General features: G+C 44.2%; 1 protein-coding gene across 34 annotated transcripts in view; it reads right to left on the bottom strand.

The window, feature by feature from the left end:
- LOC106828185 (protein FAM156A/FAM156B) overlaps positions 1-2,023 on the bottom strand; it is an 85,853-nt gene extending 83,830 nt beyond the window's left edge. For 25 of the 34 annotated variants that reach the window (XR_011499580.1, XR_011499579.1, XR_011499578.1 and 22 more), the window contains exon 1: positions 1,749-2,023. The gene's annotated coding sequence lies outside the window, so the exon portion shown is untranslated. The other 9 variants (XR_011499582.1, XM_070501861.1, XM_070501864.1 and 6 more) reach the window with 2 other exon arrangements.
- Positions 2,024-26,580: the final 24,557 nt, after the last annotated feature.

Raw genomic sequence — 26,580 nt, 5'->3', positions numbered from 1 at the left:
GTGGAAAGTTTCACTCCTCTTTTAGCAATTTCAGAAGCGAGCAGAGAGAAGGTGCAAGGCCTTGGAGCCTCGGGGCCTTCATCCGTAAAATGGGGATGACCCCACCTCCCTCACCAGTTGTGGGGGAAATAGAAATAGCAACATCATGCACCTTTCAATGAGTGCTACATGCGAAACCCAGTGATGAGGGCTTTACCACCATCACTGGACTCCTTGACATCCAGGAACACACCAAGTGGACTTCCCCTCAGGACTGTTGCACCTGCTGTTCTTTCTGCCTAAAATGCTCCGCCCTCAGGTAATCCAAGGCATGCTCCCTCACTTCCTCCAGGTCTTCGCTCAATCACCACCTTTTCAGGGAGACCTTCCTTGATCACCCTGAATAAAACAAGCACGTCCTCCCTACATACCCTTTCCATCGACCTTGCCTCATCTTTCTACCTAGCACTTGCCACCCTCGATGTGCTATATATTTACTGACCAACTCTATGAAATCAGAGACTTTGATTTTGTTTTTGTCCTGTTTATGTTTGTCATAAACATGTTATGTTATGTCCTGTTTTTGCTTGTGTTTGTCAGTTTTGTCCTGTGTTTTATCACTAACTCCTAGAACAGTACTCAGGCACAGAGCAGGCGCTCAGAAAACTCTTCTGGAAGGATGGCTGGGAGCCAGGCCCTTTACACACATGCTAAGATGCACAGGTACACTCCAAGACAGGCATTGGCCCCAGTTTATGAAGTATGATACATACTGAGGCTCCAGGAGACAAGCGACTTGTCCAACGACACACAACCAGGACTTGGGGCTCGAGGCCTTGGAATCATATCCGCCAGATTCCAAAATCCTCACTTCCTGGACAGAGACCTCACAACCAAAAAGGTAAGAAATTCTAAACAGCTCAGATACCCAGAGACATCAAAAACCAGATCACTGAACGCAAAACCTAAACCAGATTCCGAACATCTCTGCACAGAGAGCTCACAACTGCAGTCACAGACCCCCAAAGAGAACAGAGACCATGCACACTGCCACGAGGACCTCCCCAACATACCAAAGTCCTCGCCCCAGGAAACAAGTTAAAACTGCTCAGATACCTCACATCCTAGAGACAGACCCTCAAACCACTCAGACACCTCTCAACCTGATACAAAGACCACAAAACCAGAAAGACAGAAGTTCAAGTAACTCGGAAACATCACATAACCTTGCGATAGAGTCCCCAGACAAATCAGAGAACCTAGGCCCTGAGCGCAGACCCCCAAACAGCTCAAATACTTTACACCTTAAGATAAAGCCCACCCCACACCCAAGCAGCTCAGAGACTTCACACCTTGGGACCCAGAATGACATACGGCTCAGAGACCTCATACCCTGGGGTGCAGATGCCTACAGAGAGATCCCATACCCAGGGACACAAACGCCCAAAAGCTCAGAAAATGCACACCCAGATTTACAGGTACACAAAGCCTAAGAGACCTTATACCACGTCGCACCAAATCCACTCAGATAAAATATCCCATTCGTTCACAATCCCCCAAAAGGCTCAGACAGATCAAATGTACCCAAACAGCATCTGAGATGTCATACCTAGCGACACACTTTACTTCCTAGGCAGAGACACCAAACTAGCTCAGAGACCTCTCCCCGGACATTAATTGAATGCATCTGTAGGACTGACGGTGCGGTGCCAAACGCGCCCGACTAGGCTTCTGACTGAGTCAGGGCTAAAGAAGACTGAAAAGCTCACGTGAAGACAGCACCGTCACCCCGCGCATCCAGCGTCGGACTCTAGTTACAAGCCAGAGATTGCGCCGAACCTCGCCACTGACCCGGGCAGCAGCTTCAGCCCCCTCGGGACAGTCAGTTGGTGAAGAGTCCAACTCGCAGGAAAATTCTACACTCTGAAAAGCTCCCCGCCCCCGAGCTCCAGGAGCGCCATCATTGTGCCTGTCCCAGACAGACAGCCAACGGGAACTGGCTGGGCGAAGAGGGAGGCGGGAACAAGCGGGTCCACCCGGTGCCGCTCTGCGTCCCGGAAGTGCTTAGTCCGGCGATCTCGCCGTGACCAATCACCGCCCAGTACGGCCTCTGACCCAGACCCCCCCACGTCCGTCCGGGAGCCAATCTCTCGCCCCCTCGTAGTCTCCAGCTGGATGCGACCATGTAGAAACGGAGAGGTGGAGTTGGAGAAGTGGAAGTGAAAGCTACAGCCTCAGACACGGGTTCCACTTGGGCTTCAATGCACCGGGAGAATGGAGTGGTGGGAGTGGGGATGGACTCGACGGCGCATTAGTGTCTCCACTAGGAACTGTGGTTGATGCCCCACGCGGTGTAAGCACACCCTCAGTGTTGTCACACACACACACACACACACACACACACACCTTCAGTGTTGTCACACACACACACACACACACACACAATGGGTTATTCCAAAACGGATGCCCCCTCCCCGATGGTACCTCCCGGAGAGCACGGTCCTACCTCTGCGCCCCTCAGTGGTACCGCCCAGGACAGAACTGTTCCATCTCGCGCGCCCCTGGTGTGAACGGAAAACAGCTGGTCGGTGCAGATGCCCGTGGGCCGTTCCAGGCTGGTCCCCAAAGGCTGGGAGGGCAAAGTTACGATGAAAACCCCACAACTCGCTGCAGTCTTGGACCCGGGAAAAAGTCTTCCTAAGCTGAAATTTGCCTCCCTGCGTTGGTCACCCTAGCGTTAGAACCCCCCCTGGGCATTGTGCTGGCTTGTGCTTCCCTGGGTAATGCAGAATGAGTCTAGTTGGGGAACCCAGATACAGTCCCCCAAGGGGCAGGTGGGATGGAGCTCCCGACTGGGGTCCAAAGGCCTAATGTGGGGCAGGCCTCTGTCCTTGACTGTGAGTAATAGCGAAAGGGACAGCAGGACCTTTGGTTCTGTTAGGGAAGGGGCCATTTCCCAGGGTCCCCCAGGACATTGAGTAGGTGAGATAAAGACCATGGACTTCGTCACCACCCGGTCACCCCTGAACATGTTCCCTAGCAGAATCCTCAGCATGTCTAGCTATGCCTCTCTCCACAACTTTGCCTTTGTTTATTCATTCTCCCTTTCCTTCTCTCCAAATTGCCTGTCAGGCACTATTATGGGTGTTAGGAATACAGCCGTTTGGAAAGAGACAAAAACGCTGGCCCTCGTGGAGCTTGCATTCTATTGGGATCATACAGCACAAAAACGTAAGTAATTTGTCAGGTATTGGTGATTGCTGTGATTAAAGTTAAATCGGAATAATAAAGTAAAGAGAGTAGTGTAGAAAGAGGGGTCAAGGAAGGTCTTGCTAAGACTGTGACATTTGAGCGGAAACCTAGAGGAGATGAATATCTGGGAGAAAAGCCTCCCAGACAGAGATGAGCGCCTCTGGAAAAGTCTGGGAGTGGAACTCAGTCTAGTTTGTATGAGGAACAGTGAGGAGGCTGGTGTGGCTGGCACAGCATGATGGAGAGAGAGAGGTAGGAGCTGAGGTCAGAGAGGTAATGAGGGCCAGATCATGTAGGGCCTTCTGGGCCGTGGTGAGGGCTTGGACTGACTTTGAGTGAGCCACGGGAGGGTTTTTAGCAGAGAAGCCCCCATGCCTGTTTCAGAGGCCGGAGGCCCAGGTCACCCAATATATGGGGAGGAGCTCCTGGTTTGCCGCAAAGAAGAACCCCTTCCCCAGCCTCACTGCAGCTGAACATACCTTCCCTGGACAATCCCGTAGACTCAGGAGGAACCCCCCAACTGTTCCCCATGAATGTCCACGTCAAGGGGTGATACCCTCAGGAGAGGCCGAGTGTGGGCCTTCATGGCATGAATGAGGTCATACCCAGGCCCGTGTGTGAGAGGGACAAAGTGATAGGCACAGAGGAGAGAGAGAGAGAGAGAGAGAAACGAACATTACAGACAGGGACAGAGACTGTTTCTGGCAGCACACTGTCCCCACTGAATTAGCACCCACCTGTGGGCCCCCAGCCCTGCTACTGGATGATGTGCCTGTTTCTACAGGGGAAAGGAAGCCCCTCCTCAGGGACTGTTTCTAGGGAATGACTCAACTGCCCATCACCTGGGCCTCAGTCACACTGCCTTGACACACATCAGGACGCTCTGCCCCTCAGGACCAGGACATGTCCCAGTTGTGGGGAGGCTCATGGTGTACACAAGGTCCCCCACACCCCATCAGGCCCCTAGCTGCCTTCCTGCTGATCTCAGTGCCAAAAAAATGCTTTAAAGGGGGAAGGGGTGGCAGAGATCTCTACCTTTTCAGTGGGGCCTTCTGCAAATTGATGACTCTGAGGTATTTCCCCACCTGTGTGGAGGCTCACCTGTCTACCTTCCACCGTCACATCCACAGGGAATGTAAGGATTACATTCCATACATCAAGGACCAAGCAGGATGTGTGAGTGAGAGATAGAGAGACAGACATCCTGACAGGACAGTTACAGAGTCCTGTGGCCCTGGGCACACCTTGCCCTTCCCCGTTCCCTGTCGTGCCCCCCCCCCCCAACTGGCCTGGGCTGTGCTGAGCCTTCCCCTGCCTCCTCCAAGGAGCCCAATTACATCCAGTTCCTCTCCTCCTCAGGAGCTGAGAACTGTCATCCTCACTGGGCCTCAGGCTCCTCATCTGCAAATGGTGACCTCCTCGTTGGGTGTTGGGCAGATTACCTGTGTTTATATGTGTACAGAGGTTTGTCACAGGGCCCCTAGCAAGGGTGAGAGTGATGTCAGCAGATATTGTCCTTATCAGTAATATTACCACAGGCTCCTGTGAGCTGTACGTGACTGAGGACTTGCCTTTCCTGGGGATGGGGATCCTAAGCTTTCATCTCTGTGGTACCAGGGCAGGCATGGGAGAACTGACAGCAAATGTGAAATCACAGGCCTACTGCTAAGCCCTGTGAGAGTAAGGTCCGTCCTGCCTTCCTCTTGAAATCATTCTCAAGTGCAGATACGTGAGCAGCTCAGAGACCCAACACTCTGGACCAAGACCTCCACCCCCCTAAAATAGTTCAGAGAACTCATGACCTGGGACAGCCACCCACAAACAATTCAGAGACCTCTCATCCTAGACACCAACCACAAACAGTTAAAAGATGTCACACCTGAGAACATAGACGCCAACCAGCTCCGCGAATTCCTACTCTGGGTAATAGTTCCTCTTCAGCTCAGAGGCCTCACGCACTTCCCCATAGAGCCTTCAGGCTGCACCCTGGGACACAGACCCACAAATCTTCATCTCAGGGCTGCTGTGTGGGCAGTGACAGTGAGTCTCTGTCCCATCCACCCCCTGTGAGAGAGGCCTTGGGTCTTGCAGTCCCCACTATCTGTGGTCATCACCATGTCCTCGTGAGGAAGGCAGTTTCACTCCAGGGATGGGGAGGGCCTCTGGAGCTGACGGGTTCTGAGAGCGACCTCTCATGTCTGGGTCCAGGGAATGACCATCATCTAACCAACCCTGGTCGCTTCTGGTCGTAGCGACTTTTGCATCCTGCCCCATAGGGGATTTAGGGTGAATCCCAGATCCACAGAAGGAGGCCCATGGACTTAGTCATCTCTGCCATCTCTCAGCACCCACTTTGGGGTTCTGGATCCTAGGAAGACAGTCTTCCCTTCACACTGCCTATGGTAGCCCCCATTAAATCCCTCTGATGATCCCTGTCATTTCCTCAAACTCCCTCTCCTGGTGGCAGCTGCCATACGTCTTCTCTCTACCCCGATTTTCCCCTCCCCTTGCCAGCCATGAGACCTCCCCTTCCACCACAGGGGCCTCTTTTGCACCTCTCCCAGCCCTATTCACCAGGCCTCAGTTACACCTCTCGCCCCCATTTGCATCCTTTCACCCAGCACCCAGACAGGGCCCCCTCAGGACCCTCCCTGCTTCCTTCAAGTTCAGAACATTGTGCAGGACAGAACTCTCTCCTGCGCCCTACACAGGGGTCTGTCATAGAGTCCTGTTAGGGTAGAGCAGAAAATCTCTCCAGGATCCACCTGAAACTCCAGACCCATCCTGGGAGTCTAGGGCAATTCCTCCAGGGCTGGGAGGGAAGGAGAAGGGTTTCTGAGAGGAGGAGCTACAGTGAGTGTCCCCTCAGGAGGTGGGATGACAGTGTGCAGAGCTGGGTCTGTGAGGACAGGGAAGCGGCCCTGGGAGGGACAGGGGCAGTGTGAACTTGAGGAGTGCCCCAGCCGCTGTCCTCATGGGCTTGGGCATAATGGAGCCAGTTACCTGCCTTCTCTGGGCCTGAGCGTCCTCATCAGTGACAGTGTTTTCTTCCAAGGGGCCTAGTGAGGATTAAGTGAGATGGCACTTAAGAAGTGCTTAGGACACTGCAAATCAGGTCAATGATTACATAGAACTCAGAGCCCCAGCACTGGGTCCCAGCTGACTCCGAGAGTGATCTCCCTAAACCCTGCCACAGACTGGGGAAGCGTCTTCAGCCCTGTTGACTGGACAGCGGAGCACACCTTGGAGACTGGGTTGGACTGGCCCTCCAGAGCTCAGCGCCCAGCCCCTGCACTACAAACTCCTGCCCATCAACCAGAGCTCCTCAGCGTGAGAACAGTGACTGGGCTTTGGGAGTCCGTCTCTCTGTGTCCCGCAAGAGCCAGAGCAGGTGGTCTCCAGGTGGACCGCACAGAGTGGCCCTGGATTCCTCGCCTTTCTCGTCCCATGATCAATCGACTGTCCCTTCGCAGGCTCCTGGTTTATTCGAATCTGTAGGAGATGGGCGTGGCCAAAATGGGACTAGAGTGGCCTCCAGGAAGTCTGAAAAGTGGGTGTGCGCCCGAGGGCCGGGATTGGGGGCTGGGCCGCCAAGACAGCATCATCCCCTCCTCTGTCAAAGGCTGAGGCTGATCACCCTGGGGTGGGGCAGATTTTATTTTCCCTCCATACACAGTATTTGTATTGTTATCAAATAGATTCCCCTCCCTGGTGGGACCTCCGGTAGTGGTGCATTCCACCTTTGCACCCCTGAAATGGTACCTTCAGGCAGGGAACAGTTCCACCCTCACACCTCATCCTCACCTCCCACCCCCAGGAGGTGAGACCCCGGAGGGGCTGTTTTTCACGTATGTCCGGTGGAATATTCTGGTGGTTCTAATGCTCATGTGAAGCTTTAGCGTGCATCAGAATCCCTCAGAGTTTCTGGTTCAGTGGGTCCTCCGGGGTGGGGCCCGAGGAAGCTCAGCCTCCCTCCCCAACAACTAAGTGGAGTCTGACTCCTGTCTCCCTCCACCACATTACCAGCGCACTGTTCCTTCCCTTCTCTCTCTCCCTCCTTGCCCCCAACACACCCAGACAAACAGTCTTAGCGCCAGACCCTGAAGATCTTGAAGGGAGCAAAGGTCTAAGCATCCAGTCCACTGCAGCAGAGCTCCTGCCCCAAGAAAGGCGTGAGGATGCCAGTAAACCAGCTTTTCTTCTCCCGCACCACTGATGGACAGCCTCGTGGCAGCATCTGTCAAAGTGAAAAATCCCTACGATGCTAGGTCCGTGAGGGCAAGGACGTTTTTCTGTCCAGTATCCTCAGTCTCCCCAGTGCCCAGCACATAGTAGGCACTCACAGGCTGCTTAGTGAATGACTGAACTCTGACCCAGTGATTCCACTTGAAAGAATGTATAATAAACACACATGCACACACACAGAGCTGTGTGTACAAGGAAGGTAGTAGCAGCCCACCGGGAAAAACCTGCAAATGTCCATTGATAGTCAATGATCACTGGATGGTAATTGAACGATGAGGAGTTCATGTAATACCATGGAGCGCCCACTGGCCATGGAACAGGATGAGGGGACCAGTCTGTACTGATCACAGGGATCTTCTTCAGGTCATGCTGTTAATGCGGGGGGAGGGGTAAGCAAATGGGAGTTGCTCATAGTGGGACCTGGTGTGTGTGTGTGTGTGTGTGTGTGTGTGTGTGTGTGTGTGTGTGTGTTGTTTAAATACAGAGAAATACGTTTGAAAGCAACAGGGAAGTACCCAGAACTAACCCCAGTGTTAGGCCCAGGGGGGAGAGAATGTGGAGGAAGGAAGTGACCTGTGTAGTCCATGTACTGATGTCCTAATGGAATCTTTTACACCAGCCCCATATTCATGTATTATTTGAATAACCGTTTCTAAAGCAAAGTCATGTGATGAAAACAGTATCTGCACCACAGAGCATTTGTTTGTGAGGGCATCTGGAAGGTGTCCAGGAACAGGGTTCTCAAACTTACCTGCCCCAAGGCCAGGCAGTTACTGTGCATAAGAGAACCCAGCTCCTGTGAAGGTGAGGAAGAGCAGCCCATGGGTAGGATAAATGTTCCCTGCCAACCAGCCCCCGGAATGGGTACTGATAGAGAAGATGGGGCCAGTGCAGACCCCAGACCCGCACCTCGTCTGAGGGGGCACCTCCAGTGCAGCTACTGCCTACTATCCTTGAGGAGGAATGAGATCCCTGCATGGCCAGGGGTTGTGATTTTCCCAGAGAAGCTGGAAGTCTGGGTTCTTGTCATCTCCTGTTTTTTTAAATGATAGAAACAAATTAAATTGGCAAAGATTGTGGTTCAGCCCAGCTCTGTATAAGCTGTATAGAACAATGTGTCTGCGGGTGGGGTTGGGTCTGGGGGCTCCTTTTCCCGGCAGATCTTTCTGAAACTCTTCTGAAGGCCTTTCAGAAGACAGCAGGAGCTCAGGAAATGCCTTTGGAAATAGCGAATGAATGAATGAATGAATGAACGAATGAATGAATTCAGGAGCTAACATCCAGACCTGAAGAAGGGTCCCTGTTCTCAGCCAGTGAAGTCCCCTGTGACACCCATCCCGGGCCTCTTTCTCCTCTGTTCCTAGAGTTCCTGGATCGACTCTCCAATCTCCACCATCAGAGGGCATCATCACTTGCCCTCTGACCCCTTCATCCACTTGGTGTGTCTTCCCGGCACTCACTGCCCACAGCAGCCCGCTCTGATTCCTTTTCCTGGTTTTCAGCCCCAGCAGAGTCCCCTCTGGAATAGACCCCTCTACGCCCCACCCCCACCCCGAGCAGTGGTCAGGAGCTTGGGTTCTGGTGTTTCCCTGAGTACCGATCTCTGTTTATCCTCTTCGTAGCAGCTGTGTGACTGGGGGTCATTCCCTTTCTCTCTCTGTGCCTCGGTCTTCTCCACCGTGAAATAGTGACAATCCTCACAGGTTGTCGTGAAGAGTAAATGAGACGATCCCAGTAAGAGTTTTCACAGGGCCTGGGCCAGAATAAATGTCAGTGATACATTAGCCAGTATTATTATATTTTGGGTCATTATTATTGTTTCCAGAGATGCTCTATTTTAACCATCAGCTAACTCCTTTAATACTCATAACATCCTTGGGAGGTGGCTATAATTACTAATCACTCTTTTACAGATGAGTAAACTGATGTGCTGTGCACCAGCTAACTAACTTACTCAAGGTCGCCGGAGCCAGGAGGGAAAACGCCAGTACTCGTGCCCAGGTCTGTCTGGCTCCAGAGCTCCTGCCCATAACCCCCAGCTGTGCCTTATTCCGCAGCAGTGTCAGTGACAGCGGTAGCCACTGACATCACAAAGGTAGCCAAAGCCGAGCAAAGACCCCATCTGCACAGTCCCCGAAACAAACATGGTTCCCCACAACATGAAGTGGAAAGACGAGATATTCAGAGTGCTCTCAGTCTCAGTGAGCCACCCCTCCCTGTGCGTGTCCTGTGGGCTGGAGAATCCATCCTGTGGGTCTTGTCCTCCAGGGACCTCTTAGCACTGCAGGATCTCATCCAAGGCTGACCTGAGCAACCCCCACCTCTCCCTGCACTGCTTGGCCGGGCATGCTGGGGCCCCATGTTCTAGGGACCCTCTGCCCTTGGACCCAGCTGACCCTTCACAACCTGCTTCCTGGCACTCTCCCCTTCGAGTGGCTGCAACAGCCCACATTCACCCTTGATTCTGTCAATAGACCAGTGGATGAGGAGAATGAGGTACCAAGGGGTTAGGCTAGCTGCCCAGGGTCTCCCCACTAGTCCATGGCAAACTTGGATTCACACACTGCACTTTCTGACTCTAGGTGTCCTGACCTAAAACAACATTCTCTTCTGCCTCTAGTAGCAGATGCCCTTTAAATGGTGCCCCCGTGCCACATGCCTTACATACAATTCTCTAACATCCTCCTCATCATAAATAATGGTAATTGTCAGAATAGCAAGAGCTGTTCCATCTTTACACTGACAGAACCTCTGGAGTTTCCCTCAATCTCTTCATCACAGGACACACACACACGTCATATGAGAAAGATAGGGGATCTTCTTAACGTAGCATTCGAGGACTAATTGAAGACTGAACTAGGAATTGGTTCTGGCCAGGATGGGCTAACAGGTCTGGGTCTATCCTCCCACTTTAAATAACTGAAAAATTGGAAGAGATGGGTTTTGGACATGGTACATCAGGCAGTACAGGACACTGATACCTGAGAGAAAGGGAAAAATGAGGTGAGCACTACAATTTCCCCCAGCTTACTGCCTAGAGAGGGTTTCCAGGCATCAGTGCAGGGTGAGGGAACCCAAACAGAGTCCTACGGTCTCCCAGAGTTGAGGAACAGTTGAGAATTCGGGGAGGTCAAGACAGGTAGAATTCCTAGAGCAGAGGACCAGAGAAAAGAGAGCTGCATGGAGAGGAGAGAGTTGCAGCGAGAGAGAGAGAGAGAGAAAGGGAGCGTGTGCGAGAGAGACAGAGCATGCGTTCTGGAGATCTGCAGAGGGTTCCCCTGGAGTCTCCAACTGAATTCTGATCAGTCCACGTGTGTGAGGAAACTACCCAAGGCCAGGGAAGAAACTACCAAAAAGGAGTGGGTGGCACAACGCCATAGCTCACAGAAGGATGGAAATAGTTCACCTTCTCCCCTGCCAGAGGTGAAAAAAATAATATGCAGCGTATTGGGTAAACTTCTCAGCTGGTTGGGAAAACTCACCCTGGACTGAAGACTGTTCGGGTCCCATCTAATAATGCTCAAAAGCAAGCCTCGAAAGGATAAGACTGTTACCAAGTATCTTAAAGGCATCACAGGATGAAGCTCCAAATCACTTAAAGGAATTATTGTTATTACTATTATAAAATCCAGAACCCAACAAGGTAAAATTCACAATGTCTGGCATCCAATAAAAGATTACTAGGCATGCACAGAATGAGAAAATGGAACCAATAGTGAGGAGAAAAATTAATCAATAGAAAGAGACCCAGAAATAACACAGACGATAAAGTTAAGTGACAGGGACTTTAAAACAGCTATTATAAATGTATTCTGTGTGTTGAACAAGACAGAGGAAAGAGTGAGCATGTTAACAGGAGATATGAAGTTATTTAAAAAGACCCAAATTGAACTTCGAGAGATAAAAATACATGATCTGAGATGAAAAATACACTGGATGAGATTAACAGTAGATTTAGACATTTCAGAGGAAAAGATTAGTGAACTTGAAGACTCAATGAGATGTTTAAAAAAAAAAAAAGCATCCAAGATGAAGCGCACAGAGGAAAAAAGAAAGTTTTGTTAGAAATGATTGGAGTGGGCCAGCCTGGTGGCATAGTGGTTAAGTTTGCGTGCTCCGATTTGGCGGCCCGGGGTTCACTGGTTCAGATCTCAGGTGTCGACCTACACACTGCTTGTCAAGCCATGCTGTGGCAGGAGTCCCACATATAAAATGGAGGAAAGTGGGCACGGATGTTGGCTCAGGGCCAATCTTCCTCAGCAAAACGGAGGAGAATTGGTGGCAGATGTTAGCTCAGGGCCAATCTTCCTTAAAAAAAAAAAAAAAGTGAATGGACTAATAGTGAGCTGTAGGGCAACTTCAAGTAGCCTAATATACATATCATTGGAGTTGCCGAAGGAGGGTGGGCACAAAAAATGTTTCCAGAAATAATAGCAGAAAATTTGCCAAATTTCATGCAAACCATAAAGCCACATCCAAGAAGCTCAATGAATCCCAAGCAGGAGGAGCATAAAGAAAACTGCACCGACACAGTGTAATTAAAATGTTCAAAAGCTGTAAAAAAGAGAAAATCTTAAAAGAAGCCAGAGGATAAAAAGATTCATTATGTAAGGTGGGCCAAAGATAAAATATAACAGCACGTTTCTCTTCGGAAACAATGGGAAGCAGAAATCAGTGGAGCAACATCATTAATGCAGTAAAAGAAAAGAATTGTCAAACTAAAATTGAAAACTGAGATAAAGTAATTTTCAAAAGTGACGACAAAATAATGACTTTTTTAGAGATACTAAAGCTCGAAGAATTCATCTGCAAACCTGCACAATACAAAAAAGGTCTTAAACATCCTTCAGGGGCTGGCCCAGTGGTGTAGTGGTTGGGTTCACTGCTCCACTTCAGCGGCCCAGGGTTCGCAGGTTCGGACCCCAAGCGCGGACCTAGCACCACTCATCAAGCCATGCTGTGGTGGCATCTCACATAAAATAGCGGAAGACTGGCACAGATGTTGGCTCGGTGACAATCTTCCTCAAGCAAAAAGAGGAAGATTGGCAATAGATGTTAGCTCAGGGCCAGTCTTCCTCACTAGAAAATAAGTAAATAAATAAAAAGTCCTTCAGATAGAATGAAAATGACATCAGACGGAAATGAGGACTTGCACAAAGAAAGAAAAAGCACCATAAATGATAAATATGTGTGTAAATATAAACTACCCATTTTCTCATTTTTAAAATAACTTTAAAAATTGACAGTTTAACGCAAAAATAATAATATATTATGGGGTTTATAACATAAGTAAAAGTAAAATATATGTCCTCAAAAGCAAAAAGGCTGGAAGAAGTGAAATGGAATTATACGGTTGTAAAATTGTTATGCTCTATTCAAAGTGTTGTAATAGTACTTTAGAGTATATTGTGATAAATTGTAGATGTATGCTATAAACCCTGAATCAACTACTAAAAAGTAGAAGTACAGCAAATAGGCCAACAAATCAACAAAGTAGGTCAAGACGGACTCATAAAACTACTACATTAATCCAAAACAAGGCAAAAAAGAGGATACTGGGAACAAAGAATAGATGGGGCAAATAGAAAACACATAACAACGTGGAATATGTAAACCCAAACATATCAATAATTATGTTAAATATAAAGGGTCTAAATGCCACCATTAAAAGACAATGATTGCAGAATTGGATAAAAGAGCAAGACTCAACTATATACTGCCTAAAAGAAACCCAATTTGAATGTAAAGGCGCAAATGGGTTGAAAGCAATAGGATGGGCCACTCAGGGGACTCCACTTCCAGCATGACAACACGAGGAGCTCTGTGGATCCATTCACCAGTGAAACAACTAGTGAAAGTTATTTTTTAAAAACCAAAACATTTAAAGTCTCCAGAAATTGTCCTAAGCATATACAACAAATAAAGAGACATTTATCCAAGAAAACCTTTTAAATCTCAGAACACTGAGAGTCTGTGGCACGTGAGCCATGACCCACTCCATCCTCCACCCCCCCCAAATCAGCTGGGTGGAAGCTTCACTGTGGGAGCAAAGATGGGACTTCCTCTCCATTCAGCTCCCAATCAAGGGACACAGTATCTCACTGGAAGAGGCAGGACACCAGCATTCCTCATCCCCTCCCACTCCAGGTTGCAGAGGCTAAATTCCTAGTGAGTGTGTCTGAGAGATCAGGGACTCCCTTCCTCATCCAGCCCTCGCTCATAGGATGGAAACCTTACTCCAGGCACAGCAGGCCAAAAATACTAGAGCATCTATAGCCCTCGTCCCAGCTCGCTCATAAGAAGAGGTTCCAGTTGAGAAAAGCAGAAGCTGCCACCCTCACCCAGTGCCTGGAGCAGTGGCTCAAGAGATTTTACCCAGGGAGAGAGGCAGTCCATAAGAAGAGAGACCTCTAAACTTATCCCCAAAGGAACTGACTTTATCTGAAACAGAATGTAGGGAAGTTCAAACTTAAGGACGTTAAAAAACAATGGGGATTTTGCTGGTAAGCTATTAAGAAGGGACCCTATGAAAGCAACAAGCTAAACTGACTGGAGGCTCTAGGCAGGGCAATTATACAAGAAAAAGAAATAAAAGCCATCACGACTGGAAAAGAAGAAGTAAAACTATCTCTGTTTGCAGATGACATGATCTAGTGTATAGAAAGTCCTCAGGAATCCACTAAAAACGATTAGGGCTTAGAAACGACTTCAGAAAGTTTGCAGGATAAAAGATCAACACACAAAAATGAATTGCATTTCTATACACTAGCAGTGAACAACCCAAAAATGAAATTAAAGAAACAATTCGATTTACAATAGCATCCAAAATAATAAAATACTTATGAACAAATTTAACAAAAGAAGTGCAAGACTGTACACTGAAAACTACAAAATATCATTGAAAGATTTAAGGAAGACCTAAATAAATGGAAAGACATCTCATGTTCATGGATCAGCAGACTAATGCTCGTAAGAAGGCAGTAACCCCCAAATTGATCTATTTCAATGTAATCTCTTCCAAAATCATAACTGCATTTTTTGCGAAAATTGACAAACTAGTGCTAAAATGCATATGAAGTTGCAAGAGACCCAGAATAGGCAAAGCAATATTGAAAAAGAGGAGCAAAGTTGAAGGATTCACACTTCTTGATGTCAAAACTTACCACAAAGCTATAGTAATCAAGACAGTGTAGTACTGGCATAAGGATAGACATATAGATCAATGGAATAGAATTGCAAGTCCAGAAATAAACACTCACGTTTATGGCCAATTGATTTTTGACAAGAGTGCCAAGAAAATTCAGTGGCAAAGAATACTCTTTTCAACAGATGGTGCTGAAACAACCGGACATCCACATGCAAAAGAATGAAGTTGTATACCTATCTCACACCATATGCAAAAATTAACTCAAAATGGATCAAAGATGTAAGTTAAGAGCTAAAACTGTAAAACACTTGGAAGAAAACATAGGCATAAAACTTCATGACCATGGAATAGGTTTCTTAGATATGACAACAAAAGCACAAGTAACAAAAGAACAAAGAGATAAACTGAGCTTCATCAAAATGAAAAGCTTTTAAGCTGCAAAGGATACCATCAAGAAAGCGAAAAATCAACCCCCATTTTTTGTAAATCGTATACCTGAAAGCTCGATTGTAGAGAGAACACCTACAACTCAATAATTAAAAGACAAATAACCCAATTTTTAAATGGGCTAAAGATATGAATAGATATGTCTCCGAAGAAGATATACAATGGCCAATAAGCCCATAAAAAGATGCTCAACACTTTTAGCCATTGGGGAAAGGCAATCAAAACCATATGAATTACCACTACACACCCACTAGGATGGCTATAATCCAAAAGACAGATAATAATAAGTGTTGGTGGGGTTGTGAAGAAATTGGAACCCCCATACACTGCTGAGAATGTAAAATGGTGCAACTGCTTTGGAAAACAATCTGACGGTTCCTCAAAGATTATATATACAGTTACCATATGACCCAGCAATTCCACACCTAAGTATATACCGAATTGAAAACGTGTGTCCACACAAAAAGTTGTGCACAAATGTTCAAAGCAGCAGCATTCTTAATAACCAAAAAGTGGAAACAACCTGAATGTCTATCAACTGATGAATGGATAAATAGTATGTGGTATATCCACACAATGGAATATTATTCAGTGATAAAAAGAAATGAAGTACTGATACATGCTACAACATGGATGAACCTGAAAACATTATCCTGAGTGAAAGAAACCAGTCACAAAAGATCACGTATTGTATAATTCCATTCATGTGAAATGTCCAAAATAGGCAAATTTATAGAGAAGGAAAGTAGATTAGTGGTTTCTTAGGGATGGGGTAGAGGGGAAGGGGAGTGAGTGCTAATGTGTATGGAGGCTTTCTTTCGGAGAGGCGGTGAAAATGTTCAAAACTTGTGGTGATTGTTGCACAATTCTGTGACTATACTAAAAATGTTTTAATTGTATCTTTAAAAGGATAAATTGTATGGCATGTGAATTCAGTCTCAATAAAGCTGTAATTTAAGAAAGGACATGAGAGAACTTTTTGGGGTGATAGAAATGTTTTTATATCTTGTGGTGGTTGTTACATGAGTGTATATGTTGGTCAAAATTCATCAAAATGTACACCTAAAATGAGTACATACTATGGAATGTAAATTGTACCTCAATAAAGTTGTTATTTTTAACAGAGAAAAAAAGTAAAAAGATGAGAAAAGATACACCGTGCAAATACTAAATCAAAGAAAGCTGGGGTGGCTGTATTAATATCAGAAAAGGTAGAAAAGTAGACTTCAGAGTAAAGGATGTTACCAGGGGTAAAAATGGCCATTTCATGATAATAAAGGGGCCAGCTCATCAGAAGGATATAACAATTCTGAACACTTATGCACCTAATAACAGAGCTTCAATATACATGAAGCAAAAACTGATAGAACTAAAAGGAGAAGCAGAAGATTTTGTAATTATAGCTGAAGAAGTCAGCACATCTCTTTCGGTAATCTATAGAACGAGTAGACAAAAAATCAGTTAGAATAAAAAAAGTTGAGCAATACTATCAACCAATTTTACCTAACGTATTTATAGAACACACCATCCAACAACAGCAGAATAGACAGTTTTTTTTCCGAATGCACACAAAACAGTTATCAAGATAGACCATTGTACTGGGTTTAATAGGGGCCTCCAAAAAGAAATGTCCAAGTCCTAACCTCCGGAACCTGTGAATGTGGCCTTATTTGAAATGAGGGTTTTTGAAAATGTAATTAAGTCAAAGATCTCAAGATGAGATCGTCCTGAATTTAGGCTGGGCCCTAAATCCAATGACAGATGTCCTTATAAGAGAGAGGCAGAGGGAGATTTGCGACACAGAGAGGAAGGCAACGTGAAGACAGAAGCAGAGACTAGAGTGATGCATCTGCAAGCCAAAGAATGCCAAGGATTGCTGGCAGCCACCAGAAGCTGGTGAGAAGAGGCATGGAACAGATTCTCCCTCAGAGTCTGCAAAAGGTGCCAACCCTGTCTACACCTTGATTTCAAACTTCTGCCCTCTGGAGTGTGAGAGAATAAATTTCTGTTGTTTTAAGCCATCAAATTTGTAGCGATTTGTTATGGCAGCCTTAGGAAACTAGTACAACCATATTCTGGACCATAAAACAAATCTCCATAAACTTAAAAGATTTAAGTCATACGAAATATTTTCTCTCAACACACTGGAACTAAATTAGAAATAAATTTTTGAAAAGGTATGTGGAAAATCTGCAAATATTTTGAAACAAAATAACACTTCTAAATATTGTGTCAAAGAAGAAATCAAAAAGGGGAACAGAATGGGCCAGCCCGGTGGTGTAGTGGTTGAGCTCGTGCTCTCTGCTTCGGCGGCCCAGGGTTTGCAGGTTCAGATCCTGGGCGCCGACCTACACACCACTCATTAAGCCATGCTGTGGCAGCGTCCCACATACAAAAGAGAGGAAGATTGGCACAGATGTTAGCCCAGGAACAATCTTCCTCAAGCAAAAAGAGGAAGAGTGACAGTAGATGTTAGCTCAGGGCCAATCTTCCTCACCCAAAAAAGAAAAGGGAGGAATAGAAATTTTTTTCAGCTTCCTTGAGGTATAATTGACAACTGAGATTGTAATACATTTAAAGTGTACAACATAATGAGTTGATCTAAGTGTACACTGCGAAAGTATTCTCACCATCACATCCATCACCTCACATATTAACCATTTTTTTAATGAGGACATTTAAGTTCCACTCTCTTAGCAAATTTCAATTATACAGTGTATTATCAACTATAGTCGCCATGTTATACATTAGATCCTCAGATCTTATTCACCTTATAACTGAAAGTTTGCACCCTTTTACCAGCCTCTCCCTATTTTCCCCACTCCCCAGCCCCTGGCAACCACCATTCTACTCTCTGTTTCTATAAGTTCAGCATTTTTTTTTTGGTTCCACATATAAGTGATACCATGCATAATGTCCTCCAAGTTCATCCATGTTGTCGCAAATGGCAGGATTTCCTTCTTTTTTAAGGCTGAGTAATATTCCAGTGTGTGTGTGTGTGTCTGTGTCTGTGTGTGTGTGTGTGTGTGTGTACACATGTATGCCACATTTTCTTTATCCATTCATCTGTTGACGGACACTTAGGTTGTTTCCATATCTTGGCTGCAATGAATAATACTGCAATGAACATGGGAATACAGATGTCTCTTTGAGATCCTGATTTCATTTCCTTTGGATATATATCCAGAAGTAGGATTGCTGTATCATACGGTAGTTCTATTTGTGATTTCTTAAGGAACTTCCATACTGTTTTCCATAGTGGCAGTACTAGTTTTCATTCCTACCAACAGTGTACAAGGGTTCCCCTTTCTCCACATCTTCGCCAGCATGTGTTACCTCTTGTCTTTTTTATAATAGACATCCTAATGAGTGTGAGGTGATATCTCATTGTGGTTTTGATTTGCATTTCCCTGGTGATTAGTGATGTTGAGCATCTTCAAAAAATCTACAGCTAACATCATAGTCTATGGAGGAAAGACTGAATGCCTTCTCTTTAAGGTCAGCAACAAGGCAAAAACATCTGACTCCACTTCTATTCAACATTGTACTGGAGGTCCTAGCCCTTGCAGTATGGTAAGAAAAAGAAATAAAAGGTATGCAGATTGTAAAGAAAGAAGCAAAGCTGTCCTTTTCACATATAACATTATTGTCTGTAGAAAATCCTAAGAAATCTGCAAAAAACCTACCAAATGAGTTTAGCAAAGTTGCAGGATAAAAGGTCAATGTTCAAAATCAACTGCATTTCTCTATCCTAGCAGTTAACAATTGGAATTTGAAATAAAAATATCATTTATAATAGCAGCAAAATATATAAAATACTTAGGGATAAGTTTGACAAAAGACGTGCAAGGCCTGTACACTGAAAATTACAAAACATTACTCAGAGTCGTTAAAGAAGATCTAATAAATGAGAATATCCTATGTTCACAGAGTGGAAAACTCAATATTGCTAAGATGCATGAGTTGACAAGCCAATTCTAAAATTTATATGGAAATGCAAAAGACCTAGAATAGCCAAAACAATTTTTAAAAAGAACAAAGTTAGAGGACTACCTGATTTCAAGCTACAGTAATCAAGATGATGTGGTATTGGTGTAAAGATCAGTGAAAAAGAAGAGAGTCAAGAAACAGGCCTATATACATATGGCTAGTTGACCTTCAACAATGGTATAAATGCAATTCCATGAGGGAAAGAATAATATTTTCAATAAACGGTGCTGGAACAATTGGATAGCCATATGCAAGAAATAATTGAAGATTGACATTTACCTCACAACATATACAAAAATTAATGCACGATGGATCATACACCTACATGCAAAACCAAAAACTATAAGAACTTATTAAAGAAAACATAGAAGAAAATCTTACTCACCTTTGGTTTGGCAAATATGTCCTAACTAGGACTCAAAAAGCACGGATATAAGGGAAGCATTGATAACTTGGACTTCATCAAAATTAGAAATTTTTTTCTTCAGAAGAGACTGTTACAAAAATAAAAAGGCAAGCCACAGACTGAGAGAAAAAATTTGCAAAGCATATATCTAATAAAGGACTTCTGTCCAGAATGTGTAAAGAACTCTGAAAACTCAATAATGAGATATCAAACAACTCCAATTTTCAAGTGGGCAAAAGATCTGAACAGACACTTCACAAAAGAAAATATACAGATGTCAAATTAGCACATGAAAAAATGCTCAGCATCGTTGGTCATTAAGGAAATGCAAATTAAAACATGGTTAGGTACCACTACACACTTATTAAAATAGCTAAAATTTAAAAGACTGACCTACCAACCTACCAGGTTTTGGCAGGATATGAAGAAACTGGAACTCTCATACACTGCTAGTGGGAATGAAATGGTACCACCACTTTGGAAAACAGTTCAGCACTTTCTTACAAAGTTAAACGTGCATCTACCATATAATCCAGCCCTCCCATTCCTATGTGTTTACCCAAGAGAAATGAAAGCATATGTCCGTACAAAGACGTGTACACAAATCTTCACAGCAACTTTATTTATAATAGACAAAAACTGGAAACAACGCAAGTGTCCATCAACAGATGAATGGATAAAGAAGTTGTGATATATAAATACGATGGAATACTACTCAGCACTAAAAGGAATGAACTGTTGACAATGCAGTTGCAAGGATGAATCTCAAACTAATTATGCTGAGTGAAAGAAGCCAGATAAAAAAAAGAAAACATATTGTATGATTCCATTTATATACACTCTAGGAAATGCAAATGAATAGATTACTAGACTTTAGAATGGAACGGGATATGAAAGAGAGGGGAGTGAAGAATAACTCTAAGAATGTGGCCTGAGTAACCAGAAGGATGGAATTGCCAACATGACAAGAGAAAGACTGAGAGAGGAGCCGGCTTTAGGGGCAAGGTCAGGAGTTCAGTTTTGGTTGTGTCAAGTTTGAGAATGCCTACTAGACGTTCAAGTGGGGATGTTGAGTAGAAAGTTGGATATGAGAGTCTAGAGATCAGGAGAGAGAACAAGGCTGGAGAAAATTTGGAAGCCTGATTCCAGGACTTTGACTCTTAACCACGAACATGTATCGCTCCGTGCATGTTGCTGTGGCTTCCTCACAGGTCTCCCTCCTTCCTGTTCTTACCCCTCCAATCTATCCTCCCTGCCCGCTGCTAGAAGGATCCTTCTAAACTGCAAAATGAGCCATATGATGCCCTTGCTTAAAAAGTAGAGGAGAAAATGAAGACAGAAGAGGAGGAGGAGGAGGGGCCCGCCCCGTGGCCGAGTGGTTAAGTTCGCGCGCTCCGTCCGCTTCAGCGGCCGAGGGTTTGGCCAGCTCAGATCCTGGGCGCGGACATGGCACCGCTCATCAGACCACGCGGAGGCGGCGTCCCACATAGCACAACCAGAAGGGCCTACAGTTAGAATGTACAACTATGTACTGCGGGGGCTTGGGGAGAAAGAAAAGAAGAAAAAAAAAAAGAAGACTGGCAACAGATGTTAGCTCAGGTGCCAATCTTTAAAAAAAAAAAAAAGGAGGAGCGAAAAAGAAATTCAGTAGTGTCCCAATCTCCTAAAGGATAAAGTCTCATCTTCTTAACCCAGTACTGTAGGACTTTTGTGACATGTCCTTTGCCCCACCAACCCAACCTGCAACCTCACTTCTCCCCTCCACCTCTAAATGCAGCTCCCTCTGACCTAGCCTTCCCCAAATGCTAGCAGTTCTCAGATCCTCACTATGCTCTCCCTCTGTCCAGAAGCTCTCTGTCTCTGTCTCTGTCTCGCTCTCTGTCTCTGTCTCTCTCTCTCCCTATATCCTCCTAGCGAGATCCTATCTTCTCATCCTTCAAAACTTACCTCAGACCTCTCGGAGTCCATCGAACCATAACTCCACATATATAACTCTCACGGAGAGCTTATTCTGTAACTCTCTGCTTCATCTGTCTGTCTCACCTGTGGGACTATGATCTTGAGGTTATTTTTTCCTTCTTTGACAAGCTAGGTATATATAACTCAAGTTCTTAGCAATGCCAGCGAAACAGATCTTTTAAATTGTGGTTTATTCCTACAATGAGATGCTATTCAGCAATAAAAATGAACTATCTTCGAGAAGATCCAACATCCATTTATGATAAAAACCCTCAATAAAATAGGTATAGAAGGAAGGTACCTCAACATAATAAAGGCCATATATGACAAACCCACAGCCAACATCATACTCAATGGACAAAGACTGAAACCCAGCCCTCTCAGAACAGGAACAAGACAAGGGTGCCCACTTTCACCACTCTTATTCAACACAGTGCTGGAGGTTTTGGCCAGAGCAATTCGGCAGGAAAAAGAAATAAAAGGAATCCAAACAGGCAATGAAGAAGTAACACTCTCGCTGTTTGCAGACGACATGATCTTATATATAGAAAACCCCAAAGAATCCATAGAAAAACTATTAGAAACAATCAACAGCTACAGCAAAGTTGCAGGGTATAAAATCAACATACATAAATCAGTAGCATTTCTATACGCTAACAATGAACTAAGAGAAAAAGATCTCAAGAACTCAATCCCATTCATGATCGCGACAAAAAGAATAAAATACCTTGGGATAAATTTAACCAAGGAAGTGAAAGATCTATACAACGAAAACTACAAGACTTTCTTGAAAGAAATCGACGACGACATAAAAAGATGGAAAGACATTCCATGCACATGGATTGGAAGAATAAACATAGTTAAAATGTTCATACTACCTAAAGCAATCTACAGATTCAACGCTATCCTAATCAGAATCCCAATGACATTCTTTACAGAAATTGAACAAAGAATCCTAAAATTCATATGAGGCAACAAAAGACTCCGAATTGCTAAAGCAATCCTGAGAAAGAAGAACAAAGCTGGAGGCATCACAATCCCTGACTTCAAAACATACTACAAAGCAACAGTAATCAAAACAGCATGGTACTGGTACAAAAACAGATGCATAGATCAATGGATCACAATTGAAAGCCCAGAAATAAAACCACACATCTATGGACAGCTAATCTTTGACAAAGGAGCTGAGGGCCTGCCATGGAGGAAAGAAAGTCTCTTCAACAAATGGTGCTGGGAAAACTGGACAGCCACATGTAAAAGAATGAAAATCAACCATTCTTTTTCACCATTTATTAAAATAAACTCAAAATGGATCAAAGACCTAAAGATTAGGCCTGAAACAATAAGTCTTCTAGAAGAGAATATCGGCAGTACACTCTTTGACATCAGCTTCAAAAGAATCTTTTCGGACACGATAATCCCCCAGATGAGGGAAACAATAGAAAGAATAAACAAATGGGACTTCATCAAGCTAAAGAGCTTCTTCAAGGCAAGGGAAAACAGGATTGAAACAAAAAAAAACAGCCCACTAATTGGGAAAAAATATTTACAAGTTATTTATCCGACAGAGGGTTAATCTCCATAATATACAAAGAACTCACACAACTCAACAACAAAAAATCAAACAACCCAATCACAAAATGGGCAGGGGACATGAACAGACATTTCTCCAAAGAAGATATACGGATGGCCAATAGGCACATGAAAAGATGCTCATCATCACTAATCATCGGGGAAATACAAATCAAGACTACACTAAGATATCACCTTACACCTGTTAGAATGGCAAAAATATCCAAAACCAAGAGTGACAAATGTTGGAGAGGCTGTGGAGAAAAAGGAACCCTCATACACTGTTGGTGGGAATGCAAACTGGTGCAGCCACTATGGAAAACAGTATGGAGATTCCTCAAAAAGTTAAGAATAGAAATACCTTATGACCCAGCCATCCCACTACTGGGCATCTATCCTGAGAACCTGAAATCAGCAATTCCAAAAGTCCCATGCACCCCTATGTTCATCGCAGCATTATTCACAATAGCCAAGTCATGGAACCAACCTACGTGCCCAGCAACTGATGATTGGATAAAGAAGATATGGTGTATATATATATATATATATATATATATATATATATATACACAATGGAATCCCACTCAGCCATAAAAAAGGACAAAGTCGTCCCATTCACAACAACATGGATAGACCTTGAGGGTATTATGTTGAGTGAAATAAGCCAGACAGAGAAAGACGAACTCTGTATGACTCCACTCATTGGTGGTAGTTAACATATGGACAAAGAGAACTGATCAGTGATTACCAGGGGAAAGGCGGGGTGGGTGGGGGTGGGCACTGGGGTGAAGTGGTGTACCTACAACATGACTAATGATGTACAACTGTAATTTCACAAGGTTGTTAACTATCATAATCTTAGTAATAAAAAAAATGAACTGTCTGTTCAGTCAACAGAGTGGATAACTCTCACTAACATAATTAAGTAAAAGAAGCATATACTCTATTAGTTTTCCATTTATATAAAGTGCAAAACTAAACCATGCCCTTAGAAGTCAGAATAGCGGCTACCCTGAGGTAGAAAGTGACTGGGGGGGCACAAGTCTGGCTTCAGGGGTACTGGTCATGATCTGTTTCTTGACTTGGGTATGTTTGGTCTGTGAAAACTCACCAAGTCCATAATTTTTGTGTGCTTTGTGTGGGTGTTATACTTGAATAAAGGCAAAACCAAACTAAGGTGGTTAACCATAAAGAAAAGCAAGAAAGTAAGTACCATAAAATTTAGGATGAGAGAGAGGGAGGTATGATTGGCAAAAGTCACTCAGAGGATTTCTAGGGTGCTGGTAATGTTCTATTTCTTAACCTGTGTGGTGGTTGTACAGGTTTTTGAACTATAATGATTCTTAAAAAGTGAATATATGTTTTATGTACTTTTCTGTATGTTTATCATATTTTGCCATTAACATATTTTTATAAATACATACATTTTCAGGATATATTTGTAAAGCAAATAGTGCAAAAGAAAAAGCAAAGTGCAATAGAGTATGTATAGCATGCTATCTTTTGTGTAAGAAAGAAACAGAAATGAAAAATATATATTGTTCATTTGCACAAAAAGACACAGTAAAGGTCAACCAGGACCTAGTGGGATTTATTACCTACAGGGGCTGAGTGGGAATGGAATGAAAAGGGTTTGCAGATGGGAATGGGGTACAGAGGATCAGGGAGTGAACCTCTCAGGGTATAATTTTTTGTATAGTTTTGACTTTTAAAATCATGTTAACATTTTACATAACCAATCAACAAGGATGGGGGAAAACAAAATGGGATACAAACATAAACAAATGAACCTATTTCAAATGAATAACATGACTACACTGAAGGAGAAAAGCAAAAAGAACTGTAAACAAATATTAAACCCTAGTTAGTAGTTTTATTTTTCACAGTGGTGTGGGTTGGCAGTTCTGAAACTACTGAATGCGAATCCTGGGATTGAAAAAATCAGTAAATATGTTATGGATTATGAGAACCAGGTTTCTCACTGTCAGAGAAGGGAGTTAAAAATATGAAGGGGCCGGCCCCGTGGTGTAGTGATTAAGTTTGGCATGCTCTGCTTTGGTAGCCCAGGTTCACGGGTTTGGATCCTGGGCGAAGACCTACACCACTGGTCAGCCATGGTGTGACAGCGACCCACATATAAAAAAGAGGAAGACTAGCACAGATGTTAGCTCAGGGCTAATCTTCCTCAAGCTAAAAAAAGAGGAAGATTGGCTACAGATGTTAGCTCAGGACTAATCTTCCCCAGCAAATAAATAAATAAATAAATAAATAAATAAATAAATAAATAAACATGTGGAAACAGGGAAGGCTAGAATGAACCTTGTGGTTTGAGCCTGGAATTGGAGTACCAGTATGAACTCATGATTTTTGTTATTTTTTTTCTTTTTTGAGGAAGATTAGCCCTGAGCTAACATCTACCACCAATCCTCCTCTTTTTGCTGAGGAAGACTGGCCCTGAGCTAACACCCGTGCCCATCTTCCTCTATTTTATGTGGGACGCCTGCCATAGCATGGCTTGACAAGCAGCGTGTAGTTCAGCAGCCGGGATCTGAACCGGCGAACCCCAGGCCGCTGAAGTGGAACACGTGAACTTAACCACTGTGCCACTGGGCTGGCCCCAGACTCATGATTTTTAAGATGATGAGATTACTTAAATAGATAGATAGATAGATAGATAGATAGATAGATAGATATAGATAATGTGTGTGTATATATATATATATATATAAAGTGCGTATAGATAGAGTGTGTATCTATATATATAGATAGATAATGTGTGTGTTTGTGTGTAGGAATATATACACACACACACACACACACACACACACACACACTAGCTCTGTCCACTGAGATGACCTAGAAGCAATGAACCCTAGTTGCAACAATGAGCATACCTAGTGCCCATATCTTGGTATGTCTACCAAGGGGAACCAAGGCTGGATTTTCGGAGAAATGGCTGATTCCAGAGCTGGGGCAGGAAAAGTACAAGATGAGCCTAGAACATCTTGCTGTTCCAGAAAGTAAGGAAGTGCTCAAAGAATGGTGGGCATATCACAAGGACACAAAAGCAAGCTTGACAGGACCTCCCCACCCCCCGTCAAATTCTGGGACAATTTGGGCATCAAAATAAATAATGAATGTAGCCGTTTATAACCCATTGAATAAAATAAGAATCCACAAATTCATATGAGAAAATTAAATGAATGAATGAATAAATAAATGAAGGAGAAGAGAAAGCTCTTCCTTATTGTAGAATGTGAACTAATAAATGTAGAAGAAATAATGGAATTAGGAAATCACCATTTGGCAACTACCATAGGAACAATTGTTTCAGTCAAGTGCAGTGGAATTGGGCGAGAGTGAGAGCAAACCATGGCTTGCTATTCCGTACATTTCTGTGTTGTTCGAGCGTCTCACAATGTACATGTTCTCATGCATTACTTGTGTAATTAAAAATGTTTATTCTTTTGACATGCTGAGGGACAAGTGTTTGTCACTGTCAGCGCTCACTGCAAGATAGCGGGAGATAAATAAGTTGCACTGAGGCGGCACCCAGGAGCACTGTCTCCTGAGAGACAGAGAT

This window comes from Equus asinus, chromosome X (genome assembly GCF_041296235.1).
Source record: "Equus asinus isolate D_3611 breed Donkey chromosome X, EquAss-T2T_v2, whole genome shotgun sequence".
In the NCBI taxonomy this organism is placed as follows: Eukaryota; Metazoa; Chordata; class Mammalia; order Perissodactyla; family Equidae; genus Equus; species Equus asinus.
The sequence above is the reverse complement of the archived record's forward strand: the minus strand, read 5'-3'. Positions and strand labels throughout refer to the sequence as shown.